The following is a 15,877-nucleotide window of genomic DNA, read 5'->3' on the forward strand; positions in this document are numbered from 1 at the left end:
TAAGTGCTAGGCACCTAGGATTGGTAACAGGCGGTAAATTCTAGGCACCTAGAATTGGTAACAGGCGGTGAGTTCTGGGCACCTAGGATTGGTAACATGCGGTAAGTGCTGGGCTTTTTCAGAGCTAGAAGTTTTTTAAGCAGCAGTGGTTCCTGACATGAGGAATGGACAAATGTAACCTTACTGCCGGCGTGAATTCAGCCTAACTTCTGATGTGGTGCTGTGACTATATTTAGTTAAAGTGAACTTTTGTGAAAACATTTTTTTTTCACTTGATTCTTTTACAAAATTAGCCCAGCAGGCTCATGCTGGCTCAGCTTCCACCTTTTCTCCAATGCTCATTTGTACATCCAATGCTGCCTTGTACTGCGCATGCATTAGATTGAACACTTTTTTTTACATTATAGGAAAGCCTCTGAAGGGGCATGCACACAAGGAGCAGGTTAGAGCCTTTTGGGCTTTGTGACACAAATATCCCAGGAGGCTGCGGATTTCCCCTTCGGTCTTTACCGAAATGGAAGTGAAGACTGAAGGGGAGAGGTGCTCTCCACAAAAGTGTAAAAAAAAAACAAAAAACGCACATTTTTCCATTACATAACAGAGAAAGTCACTCTTGAATATAATGTTAAAAATGTGGCGATGCTTTAATAGCATCATGCATGTGATATCAGATGGGGACAAGACAGACAGTGACCCCCTCTCATCACTGCCCATATTCTATATAAAAACACTGTCTGTGACGTTTATCCGCAGTGTGTAATGTCATCAGCAGCGCAGTGTGATAGCTGTGTGAGTGTAAAAGCTGCTTGTCATGTTTTGCAGCCTAACAACTCGCTGTGTTCAAACCTTCAGATCTCCTAAACCGTTGGTTGTATTAACTTGAAATTTTTAAGGTACACGTGGAGGCATAGGAAACTGAAACTGTAGGTGCAAGTGGGGGACACTTGTGGCTAAACCTTTTTAAAATGTAATTAGTATGGCATTATGAGAACATAAATCTCTACCTAGCAAAGTTTGCTGCCTGCTCTGTTACACATATCTGTCTGCATCTTACCTCAAACCCCAATTTCTCCAGAATTAAGAGGTGCAGGGAAACAAAAATATAGGTGGAAGTGGGGGACACGTGTGGCGATCACCTTTCATCACCATGGCACCATTACAACATTAAAAAACAAAACTGTCTATCAAAATGCACTCCCTTGTTACACATGACTGTACCCTTCCAGTGCCTCAAGCTCAATAAAATTTAGTGGGCAGAGTTTATGTTCTAATGATACCATAGTGATGAAGTTTTAGGGGATGTTTTTCACAGATGTTCCCCACTTGTACCTATATTTTTGGTTTCTTACACCTCCCCATTCCCCAGTTGAAGTTCAGAATGTTAGTTAAGTGGACAGGAATGTGTAACAGGGCAGGGAAACCCATTTTAATGGGCAGAGTGTTTTATGTTCTAATGCTGCTGTAGTAATGAGATTGTAAGGGGAGAATCTGCCCCCCACTTGCAACTATATTTTCAGTTTTGTACCCCCCACCTCAGAGAAATTGGTGTACAAAGAAGAGAAGCAGACATGTTAGTGGTTCCGGGGTCCCCAATTTGCATTTTCAATTTAGGACTCCTTGTTGCACTTTCCTAAAACAACCCCAAAATTCAATTTTCATAACTTTTTACATTTGTGACTCCCATATCTTAAAATTCTTTAAAGCTGGGGGGCTGAAATTGTAATAACTAGTATCTATGAGGGTCCCCTGTACACCCTGAAAATTACAGGTCATTGTGACATACAGTTTTGGAGATATGGAGGTTTGTACACACAGAGCTGTGAGGATGCAGAATTCACACGCACAGCTAGAGGTGGATACATTTCACGGGCAGATTTTTTTTTAAACAGAAATCCGAGCTCGTGCTATAAGATGGGGGGCGGGGCTGCCTGTGTCTCCTTTACATGAAGGCTGAACTGTGTGCTCACCTCTCATCGGCAGTAATCCTCTGAACGGATGACACACAGCACAGAGCAGCCTCACTGAGATCCGTGCATCCGAGGATGAGAGCTGCCGAGAGCTGGGCGGGGTATTTAAAGCAGCTGGGAGGAGCAACCGGCTAAAAACCTCTGGGGAAAACTATGGTCTTGGTTCTTGCCCTCCATAGCCCTTATCCTTTCTCTCTTTTTCTATTTCTTCCTTTTTTCTCTCCTCCTCTTTTTTTTTTCTTTTTTTAATATTATTTTGTAGTATATATATTTATATACTACACAATAACACGCACACACTTGATAATGTATATTGTACAACTTTAGTTTCTTTGTTGGAGTTGAAGCTCCTGATTGTCAACCAACGGGTATTATAGTTATTTTAACCCTTTTCCCTTTATGTTTTTGTTATGTATCTTTGTTTGATTGAAAATGGAAAATTTATACTCTTAATAAAAATATTAAAAACAAAAATATCTAATAATGGCGTCCCATTGGGAAGGACCACATTGCCGATATATACGCATAGTGAAATATCTAAGGGTCATTTCCCTATACATAGAGGAGGGTTGTCATCTGGAAAATATGTATTCAAACTACTCAACCCTGAAATGGTCTCATACTCTACCTCTCTTTTGTATGTGAGATATGCATCAGATATTGCTATGTTGGGGATAGGCAGGGCTAGCTTTCTGTCCAAAGGGTTGATCCAGTTCTTAAGGGAAATTTTTTTTATCAGTACGTTAATAGGCGAACTTAGCTGAAGATAAGCAAAAGTTTGGATTCCCAATGTGGGATACAGTGAGGAAATTGCTGCAAGAGAGATTATTTTTTAAGTCAAGCAATTTACAGAAGATCTGATCTTCAATACTACCAGTTCTCTCTGTTCCCTCCCCTGTGGTCCCCACAGGGAAAATCCAAATTCCGCTATAGTGGAAGGAAAAAGGAGTGGTGACTATTTAATGAGAATCCCATCCTGACTATGTGCCAAACACACCAGCAGGAGTATAGCAGAGGGTTCCTGGAGAAGACTGAAAAAAAAAAAAAAAAAAAAAAAAAAAAAGCACTTACCTTCAATGCTGATCTCACTGCGCATGTGTGAGATCAGCATATTTTGCCTTCTGCGCATGCCCGAAATGCTCTGGCAAGGAAGGAGCACTCAAGAGCCTCCTGGGATGCCTGACGTAGGTATCCCGTGTGGCTTTCACAGGAGAAAAGGAAATGTAAAGACAACCCAGTAGGAGGAGTGGAGCCCAGGTTAACATGTGCAAAGTGCACGGAGGACTTACCAGAATTCCAGTTTCTGTGCTGCATGGGTGGCAGTGAAGATCTCACTGGAAGATGATAGCTACAGCAGCCACTCAGCTACAGCAGCCACTCATTTTAAGGTGGCTGTCACTCCACGTGGATAGCTCAAGAGATCCGACCCTAGACTTAATAGCAGTGAGCAGAGGGAGAAATTAGTCTTTCCGCTGCTCTGTGTCGGCTCCCTGACACTTGTCCATGCTCCCCGAGTCCCGGGGGACTGATCTCTCTCTAAATAGTGCTGGTGATGCTGCTGTGGATGTCTGTCTCAGTATTTTCAAAATCATTGAGCCAAAACTAGTATAGAGATGATATACAGGTTGACAATCGAAAATCCGGCCACCTCTAATCCAGTTCCTTCAGTTTTCTGGCAGGAATTTCAGAGCGCATTTTCAATACAGGTACTGTAGTACACTGTTTAGCCACTTATGTTTTGATGGCGCTTTTCTCCCGAAACCGCTGTTTTGGTCTTGCTTGCTACACTAAATACACGTTGAGACGCCCCTGCTGCCTGGTCTCTGGAACTGTGCCAGATATCTGTGGGTGAGGCTAGCGGAAGGCCTGTGTGTGGGGTTGAGTATATCCTTCAAAAACCTGGAATTTTTGAAAATTTGGCACTCCACAGGTCCGGAGGTTGCCCTATTTTTGAATATCAACATGTATTCTAAAATGTTTTCTATTTTCTTTTTGTTTTATTAGGTAATAAATTGTATCAGATACCACATTTTTGGGAAGTTTTGGATGTAACCTTTTTATTTTGGGTTTACTCTCACTTTCATTCTTAGTGACAATGACATTCCCAGTGAAACCTGGCAGTGCATCTGTCCCTTTACAAGCTATCCAAATTTAGGAAAACACATGCAGACAACTAGAATTTCCAGAAGGAAACCAGCCTATAATGTTTCTGCATTTCCTAATAATAGATGTACGTCTAAGAAGACCAGGTGCCTGGCCTTTTACTTAGATATTTTTGTCACAGACCTAGAACAATCATGTAGATTAGAAAAGTCAATGTAAAATATTCAGAGAATACAGTAGTGGGAAGTTCTTATGTACCTGCTTGTTTTCGGTCAAAGAGATAAAATATATTCACATGTTAAACATTCTGGCCAAAGAGCAACATGCCTGGCCAAGAACAAAACTTGCCTTTTTTTGTTCCAGTGCAGCGTTTGTAAGATTGTTCTATCCATGTTTGCACATGAATAGAACAGCATGTAATGCCATGGAAAACAAATGGTTTAACCCATTCTCCCAATGCTGTTGTATGGATTAATATGACACTGGTATATTCAGGAGAGCTCAGCCATGACTGCCTCTGTAGTTCTAACATTAGGGTTTCCAAAAAAGGAACAAGCTGAGCCTATAATTGCAATCAGTTTATCTCTTGAAGGATCTTAAAAGCCTCAACATGCTACATTCTGATTTTACATTCTGTCTTCATTATGACCTCATCCGCTCATTGAGCACTGATTAGTCTCCATCAACCAAGCTCAAATTTTCCTTCATGTTTAATTTAAAGCTCACAGCCCGATCATCCTCCCACCAGAATTCCTAATAAAGCCATGAAACAGTGGATATGAAAATGTACCTGTTTTACAAAAGAAGAGTATCAAGTTTTTTATGGTATTTTGGATGGTATTTTGCCTGCCAATTTACTAGAAGCTATAGTGTTTTGCTAGGCCATGGTCTTTGAAGTAATAATTTAAATAGCTGCCTGTGATAGAACTTGAAGTAATTGTATAATATGGTTTTTGAGTTAGTAAAGTTTATTGAACAGCAGGACAACCAAATGACCTAGTATTTTACAGAAAAATGTCGTTGGTTTTATTCCCCACTTAAAGTCTTTTTTCTTCACATTTTACATTTTTGTGCTGTACTCCAATCCCAACCACAATTTAAAAAATGTTTGATTAAGATTGGTAATCTAAACAAAAAGCCCCCCTATGTTTTTAAAACCAAAACAATAGCCTTTGGAAACTTACCAAGGGCTTGTGTACATACTAGTGCACTGCATTAATTCAACTCAGAGCAATGCACAGCACATTTCTTGATGTGCTAGGTTGCCATTTATAGTTATTGCCACCCTAAACATGTCTTACCTATGCACTACACAGCAACATAGATAAACACACAAGACGTGTGTTGGTGTGCGGGGCTACTATTAATTGCTTACATTTTTCTGCAACGTGCTGTCTTGACCTAATGCATCACTCACTGCTATGCAGTGCAAAGCCTCTCTGTAATTTAGTCATGTACAGTGTAGCTAATAAAACAGGTTTGTTTTTTTTATTTATTGAGAAAGACTGTTCTCCTAAGCAAAGTATGTTCAATGAATACATTGTTACTTGTGTATTTATAACTTTTATTTTATCTGTTCACAAATTTTCGTGTTTAACATGGACAAATTGCAGATTTTGTGCATTGTGTTTAGTGCAAAGGAATCAGAGGAGTATTTTTTCCACAGTGGCTGCTATTGGACAACGATCCATTCAGTTGTGCCTAATAATAAAACCAGAATGAGCCATTACTAAGGCAGCAATTTGCCAATCGGCTGCAGCTGTTGTGTTGAGCAAAGCAGATGTTGCTGACATGTATCCACAAAGAATGCTCACTGGTCCGATATTGCCTTCAAGTGTTTCCCAACTTGCAGGCAAATATGAATCACCAACCTCCTTTCTGAGGGTTGCTACAACCACTGAGGTAATGGTGGGAATGGTGGAATTCGTAATTGAGTGGACCTCAATTAAGAATTGTTTATGTAGCTAAAACCTAAAGCTAAAACCTTTTGAAGTATTAAAAGGACTTTAACCAGTCATTTCAGACTCTGCATCAAAGGAGCTTACCATTCTCTGTTCATTCCACAGTAGTACACTGTTTTTACACTTTGCATACTACTGTAACTAGAATGGTGAAACATTTCAGTGTTTGCAGTTTTTTACTTACCTTGAAAATGTTTTCTTTAACTCAATGGAGGTATCTATGATTTTCAGGTTATCTCTACAAACAGAAAGTTTTCCCTTGACAGAAAACTCCATGATGTATTGTCAGTACAGTGTTTATTGTGTTGTCATTTTTACAGATTGACCAGCAGTCCCAGTGGTGGGGCCCCAAGAGTACTTCTTTCCTTGTTTGTCAGTGTCAGTGATCTGATTAACAAGTAATTCCCAGTGACTCCTCTTTTCAAAAGAAAAAACATGTATTTCTTGTGTGAGTTTGGTGTTGTTGAAATAATGTTAACTTTTAGGAGCTGCGGATGCTTGTGAGGTCCCGGCAACTTGCGTGCATTATATTCTATGCTCAGGGGAGTCTATGTGGGTCAAGAGACGCCTTGTTCCCATCGCTGGAACAAATTCTGAGTAATTGACAAAATGACACAAAGACAAAAGTCAACATGCAGCAATTTATCAATGTCCACTGACCTTGGCAGCTGACAATTTATTTGGGGTATTGCCAGGATTATACAGATCTGCAATTACCAATAATTTGACAACTCTATGTCTATCAAATAAACGCCTCTCCCTGCAAAGTACTTTTTTGTTTTGTATAAATATTATTTTGCTGCTTATTCAAAACTGATGTTAAAACATAACCCTGCACTGAGATAAAGTTCTAATATTTTTTACTGCTTTTCTTTGCAGTGAAAGAATAGCTAATATGCATTCCTGGTTCTAATACCACTTACAATACAGTTTTTGCAGTTTTAATTACATTGTACTAATTACCACTACATTGTACAGTTAGGTCCATAAATATTTGGACAGAGACAACGTTTTTGTAAATTTCGCTCTGTACATTACCACAATAATTTTAAATGAAACAACTTAGATGCAGTTGAACTGCAGACTTTCAGCTTTAATTAATTAATTCATAAAAAGCTGAAAATAAAATGTTCATTTCTTATACTTGCTTGCAAACCCTTTGTTGGGAATGACAGCCTGTAGTCTTGAACTCATGGACATCACCAGATGCTGGGTTTTCTCCTTTTTAATGCTCTGCCAGGCCTTTACTGCAGCGGCTTTCAGTTGCTGTTTGTTTGTGGGCCTTTCTGTCTGAAGTTTAGTCTTCAACTGAAGTTAGTCTTCAACTTCAAGTGAAATGCATGCTCAATTGGGTTCAGATCAGGTGACTGACTTGGCCATTCAAGAATATTCTACTTCTTTGCTTTAATAAACTCCTGGGTTGCTTTGGCTGTATGTTTTGGGTCATTGTCCATCTGTATTATGAAACCCTCCCAATCAATGTGACTGTATTTAGCTGGATTTGAGCAGACAGTATGTCTCTGAACACCTCAGAATTCATTCGGCTGCTTCTGTCCTGTGTCACATCATGAATAAACACTAGTGTCCCAGTGCCACTGGCAGCAATGCACGCCCAAGCCATCACACTGCCTCCGCCATGTTTTACAGATGATGTGCTATGCATTGGATCATGAGCTGTTCCACGCCTTCTCCATACTTTTTCTTGCCATCGTTCTGGTAAAGGTTGATCTTGGTTTCATCTGTCCAAAGAATGTTTTTCCAGAACTGTGCTGGTTTTTTTAGATGTTTTTGAGCAAAGTCCAATCTAGCCTTTCTATTCTTGAGGTTTATGAGTGGCTTGCACCTTGCAGTGCACCCTCTGTATTTACTTTCATACAGTCTTCTCTTTTTGGTAGACTTGGATATCAATACGCCTACCTCCTGGAGAGTGTTGTTCACTTGGTTGGCTGTTGTGAAGGGGTTTCTCTTCATCGTGGAAATATTTCTGCGATCATCCACCACTGTTGTCTTCCGTGGACGTCCAGGTCTTTTGGGATTGCTGAGTTCACAAGTGCTTTGTTTCTTTCTCATGATGTACCAAACTGTAGATTGTATTTTTTCTGTTTTTGCAGCTTAAGGATGGCTTGTTTCACCTGCATGGAGAGCTCCTTTGACCGAATGTTGTCTGTTCACAGCAAAATCTTCCACATACAAGCACGCACCCCCCCCCAAATCAACTCCAGGCCTTTTATCTGCTTAATTGATAATGATATAACAAAGGAATTGCCCACACCAGCCCATGAAATAGCATTTGAGTCATTTGTCCAATTACTTTTTGTTATGTCACGAATATAATTTGTGACAGTTTCTGCAAATATTGATGGGTTGAATTTGAAGTGTACAAAGAGAGATAACACAAAGACTTGAAAGATTATACTATTTAATAACAAAGACAGATAGATAAAACAATGCAGTAACATAGATTTAAATATAACAAAAAAAAAATACTTAGCTGCGAAAGTGAGTTGCAGTCCTCCAAATTAATGGCTTGGCAGTAGATCAAAAAACATGTTGCATGCAGTTAGTTCTGGTCAAGACTAGTTAATTAGGTATGGCACCGTGTTTTTAACTGCTCAGGAACTAAGACAATTGCCAGTGTTTAACTAGTACTGACCAATGATCATCCATTTAACCAGCATTTTATCCTATAAAGATATCAGTTAAAGGATATGCTCCATTCCTTTAGGATGACCTCATATATGGTATACATGTACCAGTATATACTGGTAATGCATTATTGTTGGTGGGACATAATTGATATTAAATAAATTGTGCTAACCCACTACTTTTGAGCCCCTGAAATGAAGTGATTGTGTGAAAAAACGCTTTCCTCACATTTTTATGCAATCTTTTTGTTCAACCCACTGAATGAAAGCTTTCAGTCTGCAGTTCAACTGCATCTGAGTTGTTTCATATAAAATTAATTGTGGTAATGTACAGAACCAAAATTAGAAAAAAGTTGTCCAAATATTTATGGACCTAATTGCATATATAGCATAATGGGTGAAACTCCCAATTTCTCACGCTGGCTATGTACAGGTCTTTATTTTTTTCCCCAAAATCCAAAAAGATGGAAACTACATATTGTGTGTTTTGTTTTATTTGCTTTGGAATTTCATGGTTAGTTTAGGTCAAATAATGTTTGGTTTGTGTAAGTAACCTGACAATGGTATAAATACAGGGGCTGGCATTGCTGCTTCTGAGAATGCTGGTTTTCTGAGCAGCTTGCAGACCAGCTGACTTCAGCATGTCTGGAACAAGTATGTACAAGTTAATATGATACGCTATAATTTCTGATCTACATACAAGTCCCAAGATTTAGATTTGAAAATTCTGAAGTAAAGCATAATCAGGCAATTAGTATTTTTAGAGTTTTTTTGAACTTGTAGCCACTATATGTTTTTTTCCCAACAGGGCCACTTTATTGATTCTGTGCTTATAAGAATAGCAGTGTGTTTAAAAAATTGAATAAAAATCAAAATCCTTGTCCTAGCTTTAATTTCATACATATGCATTGGGAAACACATACTATTCCAAATTAAACATAAAGAATGTTTCAAACCTGTGTTATTCCTTTATAGAAAGTGAAGAAAAGAGAATATTATGGGCAGCAAAGTGGCTCATATTAGCACGCAGGCCTTTGCAGCTCTAGGTCCCAGGTTTGAATCTTAGCCAGGTCACTATCTGCATGGAGTTTGCAGACTCTCCCCCATGTCTTTGTGGGTTTCCCCCAGGTACTCTGGTTTCCTCCCACATCCTAAAAACATGCAGTTAGGTTAATTGGCTACCCCTTCGAAATTGACCTTAGACTGTATTAAAGACATATGACTATGATGGGCCCCTTTAAGGGGCGGCTAGTGACATGTCTATGGACTTTGTACAGCGATGTGTAATACGTTAGTGCTTTATAAATACTGTATAATAATATTAATATTAATAGGCTGTTCTAATAACCGTGTCTGCATTCTTCTTGGCAAACTCAAACATTCATGGTATTAACTGAAAAATGTTTCAAGATTTCATTTTCTTTTGAAGCACTGAACTAATATTTATTTTTGTATTTACTGTTTCTGAGAACATCATTGTTGCATGGAGTCAGACAATTCTGGCACATGTAAACAGGTATTCCAGCCCAGAATGATTGGACTACTGTCCACAATTCTTCTACATTTATTGGTTTACCTTAGAAACATCATTTTTGATGTCACCCCACTGGTTTTTTGTTGGATTGGGCTGGCAACTCCATAAATGTCAATTTTGTTGGACTGGAACCAAGATGTTGTTCATTTACTGGAGTGTTTGGGGTTGTTGTCTTATTGAGACATCTATTTCATGGGCATTTTCTTTTTGGCATAAGGAAACATGACCATTTCAAGTATTTTGATGTATTCAAACTGATCCATGATTCCTGGTATGTGATAAATGGGCCCAAAACCATAGTATGAGAAACATCCCTATATGATGATTGTATGATTAATTCATTGTTTTTTAATTCAGTGTTTGGGGGTTTCATCAGTCCACAAAATGCTGCACCTTCTCTTTAAGCCAGTGTGTTCTTTGGCAAACTGTAACCTCTTCAGCACATGTTGTTTCAACATTGGGGCATGTCTTGAATGGCGCATTTTGCGCTACTTTAATTTTTTACTTTATTTTAGAGTAGTTATTACTTTAGATTTTCAGAGAGAAATGCACTATAACCAGTATGCACAACATTTGCTGCCTTCCTACCTTAAATATGGGTTTGAATTGTCACCTGTTTTTTCATAGAATGAATGACCTCACTAATTGAACTCCACACTGCAATTGTTTTGAATTTTCGATGAATGATTTAATTGCACAAAATCAGTAGCATGCATGTTGTGACTGTTGGGGTTGTTTTTTTCTACTATTCTTCTACACCTACTAGTAAATTATTTACCATGTAGAAATATCATTTCTACAACAAACAGTGACCGATGAGGTAAGTGGTATCGAACTGCTATTATTCTGAACACAGCTATATATCAAAGATGTACAGTTGATGAACATGAAAATTGAGAAGCCAAGAATTAAATGAGGAATTCCTGATAACAAGACAGCCCAATCAGTGAACTGGGAATGATTTCTGCAAAAGGTAACTCCTAAATTTGGGAAGTACCCAGAGTTCATATAATTAATAGAAATCCTTGTAGTTATATTCAGCATATTTCCCAAGTCTTCTACAATGTTTAGTAAATACTATCAGAACCAGGGAACACCCGGCTTCAAGTTTGGAAGGTTTGCAGAGAAGATGAATAAATATATGCTTTAACTATACCTGCTTAGAGGGTAAAATGTGTGGAATGTGGAATAAACATTATTGGAAAACCTCATGTAACTAAAATGTTGCCTTAAATGGATCAAATAACAGAACAGATTTTGGTGCTGGTGCTGCTAGATAGACCCTCCAGCTGTTTTATATACTCCCTACACCCAGGGTGTGCCCTACATGGACATGGATGTTCTGGCCTTTATCGGCAGCAAATGTGGCAGGTCAGAACTCCTTGTTTAAATACCACTTGTACTAATCTAGAATACACTCCCACAGCTTCATTTAAGCACATCAAAACATTTTAGGTTTCCACCAAAACAATAGAAAGAAAATCTTCCAGAGGGTTCCTGTGACACTTGTGACCCTCATCTTGGACAGGTATCCTCTAAGTATACAAGCTGTGGGAACCAAAGAACAAGTGGTATTATATGAAAACACTCACCATGCACGACTTTAATAGTCAGTGGGACACAACATATTTAAAAAAATGTACTGTTGCTGGTTATTTACTATGCATTGCTTGCATATTTGAGTTGTGCGATTAATATATCAAAAACTCGCATTCTTTCCAAAAGAATTGTTCTGTGCTCCTCTACTTCTGCCATTAGATGAGACTGAGGTGTCCATGTAGGAGAAGGGTTTGTTATAGAGATGCTGGTGATGCTAAAAATTACACAATGCCCTTATTTTTTCTTACTATTGTATTGTCTGGATTCCCAGGAGAACTGTCAGGACTAGAGGAGTTTTTAGCATGCACCAAGTTTTTAACTAAATGTTTGTCTGACTCTGGAATAAATTTAAAATTCTTGGGCCTCTGTATCTCCAACTCTGTTTCTCAGAAAGCAAGCACCTATTAGCTCTTTTTATTATACAGGACTGTTGAATGTATGGGGACTCTATAATATGTATTTTTGTTCTAGTAATGTAGGATTGATTTAAAATATGGGACCAAGTTCTGTAATATATATTGATTAACAGTATTCATATATAGGTAATTGAGGTTCTGCAAGATAGCATTGTTTGCGATCGACTTATTTTTTGCCCTTTAACAGCAGGGTGGATTTTTATCCCGGGGGTTGACATGCAGCTTTTCATGATTCCTTCAAACAGACAACATGAATTCTTGCAACAGAAGTTTAAACACTTTCAGACATCATCTTAGAAACCTATACCAAAGTTGAATTGTCTCGTTCCTTTGAGTTTTTAATGTCATGAAATTGTTCTTTCCACAATGGCAAAAAAAGGAAAATGTTTATTTTCATAGAAATATCACACATTGTATTTGTTTATATTAACCAAAAGGATAGAATTTAGCCAGGGTGTATTGGGACAGGGTTTTTAATCTGATTTCAAGAATTTCCAGCAAAGGATTAGTAGCACTGTGGAGGCTGCTTTGTTCAATAAGTTTGGGGTGTTTCTTCCTCGACCCATGATGAAACTGATCAGATTGATACTATTGGCAGGCAGAACTTCTTTGGCCAAGCCATGGAAGTCGCCCTTGATACCTCTGGACCCTTTTTTTACAAAGTTGAATTAGATTATGGTCAATGATAGACTGACTCATACCTTAAAGAATTCCTTGGACAAATTTGAGCATATATTTGAGCAATAAAACATACTTACCTCCCTGTCTCTGTTGGGAAAATTTGCAAAGCTGGAAAAGCTCAAACCTCTTGCATGCTGGTGAAAATCTTATCCTAAGATTGTCATAAGTCCTAATTGTGACCTTCTCTGTTTGTAGATGAAAATTAAAATATGTTTTTTTTTATGTCATATTTAGAAATAAAGCCATTTCCTGGAAGTCTGCAATGTATAAATGATGCAACGTGTGTTTTGTTTGCGATATGTGAAACCAAGAACTATATGCTGTCTAACTAATAAAAAGCTGAAAGCATATCATGTTTAATACTCTACATTCTACAATAAATAACTATTTATATCCAGGTCACCTGAGAAAAGGGGAATGGGCTTCCTGTCTGATTTTATACATTTCCTCTTGCCATCAGGGTAAATGCGCCACAGATGTTCACCATCCAGACAAATTGGAAACAGAAATTCAACATTTGGTATCAGGCTAAACATTCTGCCCTTGGCTGCCTATTTTCAGCTAGTCATACCAAGTTCTGTGCCCTGATCTGAACATTTGTGGAGCCCACAAAATTTTTTAGTAATTTTTTTAATGTAATCTTGTAATCCTTCTGACACCTTGTATAGAAAAGATTATCATTACTATTCAACACAAGCTCATGGAAAAGCTTTGTAGCCGAAATACTTCCTAATATTGTAGTTTTGTAAAGGTCTATATATAGTAGGATATGGGAGATGTACAAGCTGCAGAGTATTAGAAACAGTTACATGGCTTACCTTTTTTCCCAATCTTTATTCCCTGTTTTACAGACTCATTTTGTTCACCTTAGACTTTGTAGTCCAACAAATAACCCCAACATGACCTGCCCTAACAGGTGAACTGTGCTCTAACAGCAGTGTTTTTCAAAGGGGTTATTTACCCTAATAGAATAACTAAAAATCACCTATAAGGTCCGATACATTTTTGCAAAAATAAGTATGTTATAAACATATTTTTTATTTTCAAATTTTTACAATAAAAAAAAAAAAACTAAAAATGCTCCATTTTCCTTCAATTGTTTCTATTTTTACAATATAAATCAATATATAGGTAGACCAGTCGACTGCCTCCTAAATAGGCCAATGTATGTTTTTGTACTTAAATAATACTGGAGGACCTTGGAGTGAAAACTCTTCTGTAGGTATTATTTTGAATAGTGCAGCTTTTCATAATTTGTACTTGACATATAATTTCTTTGTTTTTTGGAATCAGGAATTTGATTCCCATTTTAGAAGTTTAATTTATCCATCTATATATAAATAGACTTTCTGTGATTTTTATCTACAAGGGGGCACATTTCAAATCCTCAGGTCAATTTTCAACCATTTAATGTAAGATGAAGGTTGACAGTTTCTTTGGGAGATGGTAATCGCTCCTTCTGCCTACATACTTAACCACAAAAATCTTGTGTTTTAGCCCAGAAGGACAAATTTGTCTGGATTTTATCAGGGATTTTCCTCAGCAGCTTCTTAAAGTCTCTAAACTAACAAACCTTGACCACAAAGTTCACCTTGAGGTTCCTGTGTGGAAAGTCTGAGTACATCATGGATGCAAAGTGGGGACGGAATGAAAGATGTGATTGATGAAGCAGTTGATGAAAGAAATAATGCATGTTTATTTTAATATACAATTCTAGTGCTACACTGAGATCAAATTTTAATATAATTTAGTTCATGAACACCTGTCACCTACACATACTGTGTTAAAATGCCGTATGCCTCTTAGTATGTCTGACCTGGCAGAGCTGTCTAGCAGCTTGCTACATGAAAGTGTACCCTAAGCCAAAAACACCTTAATGTGAGAGGATATATATGTTCTATATATTTTTTTATTGCTGTGTCCCCAAACATTCTTCCTCTCTACTTGTCCGGGTGACTTTTTGTCAAGTAATGACACCAGACACACAGGACCGGTAATGACACTGGACACACAGGACAGGTGATGACACCGGACACACAGCACAGGGTGACACAAATGTGTCATGGAGGGGAGAGGAGACATTCATGGGGCTGCCGGTGCAGGGGGACACAGTAGGCAAGGCCTACACAGGAGGGGCCGTAATGGTAGGACATGCTCCATGTAGAAGGGTGGAGAACTGCATAATATAATGCTGGTTCAGAATATTTGTTTGTTGTTTTCCTCCTCTAAACCTAGGTGCATCTTATGGTCAGGTGCGTCTCATCATGCAAAAAATATGGTAGGTGTCACTTCTCTGTCCTCAGCCTGCTAACTGCACAATTGAGTACAGGTTCAGTAATGAAGTCCTCTCTGTGCTCATCTATTCTTGCAAACATATTTGCAGTGTTAGGAGGCTGATCCCCAGGGTAGCTCACTAGCTGTAGCCTTTGTCAGCTTGGGGTCAGTTACTTCAAGTGTGAAAATCTGGTGAATTGGATTCCTCATCTAGTAGGATGAGCATACAGGAAAAAAAATATGTTAAAAAAAAAGTTAATGTTACGGCATAGTTTTGGGATTAGGTTAGTGTTTGGAATGAAAGGTTGTGGGTTAAAGGTGCCCATTTGAGCAAGGTTAGTTGTAGTGTTAAGATTATAAGTTTAATATTTACATATTAAAATTAGGGGTTTAAAAGTGGTATGGTAAGAAATTTATTTAGGTTTTTTTTACTGGTTCATCCATGGGGGGAAGTATGTCATAGGGAGCTGCTTAATGTTTGAACAATTTCACAACAAATATTACCAGCACCAAGGTTTAATGTACTGATTACAAGAAGGTAAAACAACTAGTAATACGTGATACTTATTTCTGTAGTTTTACCTATTTGCTATAAAATGTATATAGTGATTTTTGAAAAAGGGCCAAATTGAGTAGGTTTGAGGACTGCATTAGAACATCTACAAAATGGCATGTTGCAGGGAAGAGTTCTTAGTAT

The 15,877-nt window shown here is 38.1% G+C and overlaps 1 protein-coding gene across 8 annotated transcripts in view; it reads left to right on the forward strand.

Moving 5' to 3' along the window:
- RALGPS1 (Ral GEF with PH domain and SH3 binding motif 1) overlaps positions 1 to 15,877 on the forward strand; it is a 380,912-nt gene that overhangs the window by 241,746 nt on the left and 123,289 nt on the right. The window lies entirely within an intron of this gene.

Source organism: Pyxicephalus adspersus, chromosome Z, assembly GCF_032062135.1.
Source record: "Pyxicephalus adspersus chromosome Z, UCB_Pads_2.0, whole genome shotgun sequence".
Classification (NCBI taxonomy): domain Eukaryota; kingdom Metazoa; phylum Chordata; class Amphibia; order Anura; family Pyxicephalidae; genus Pyxicephalus; species Pyxicephalus adspersus.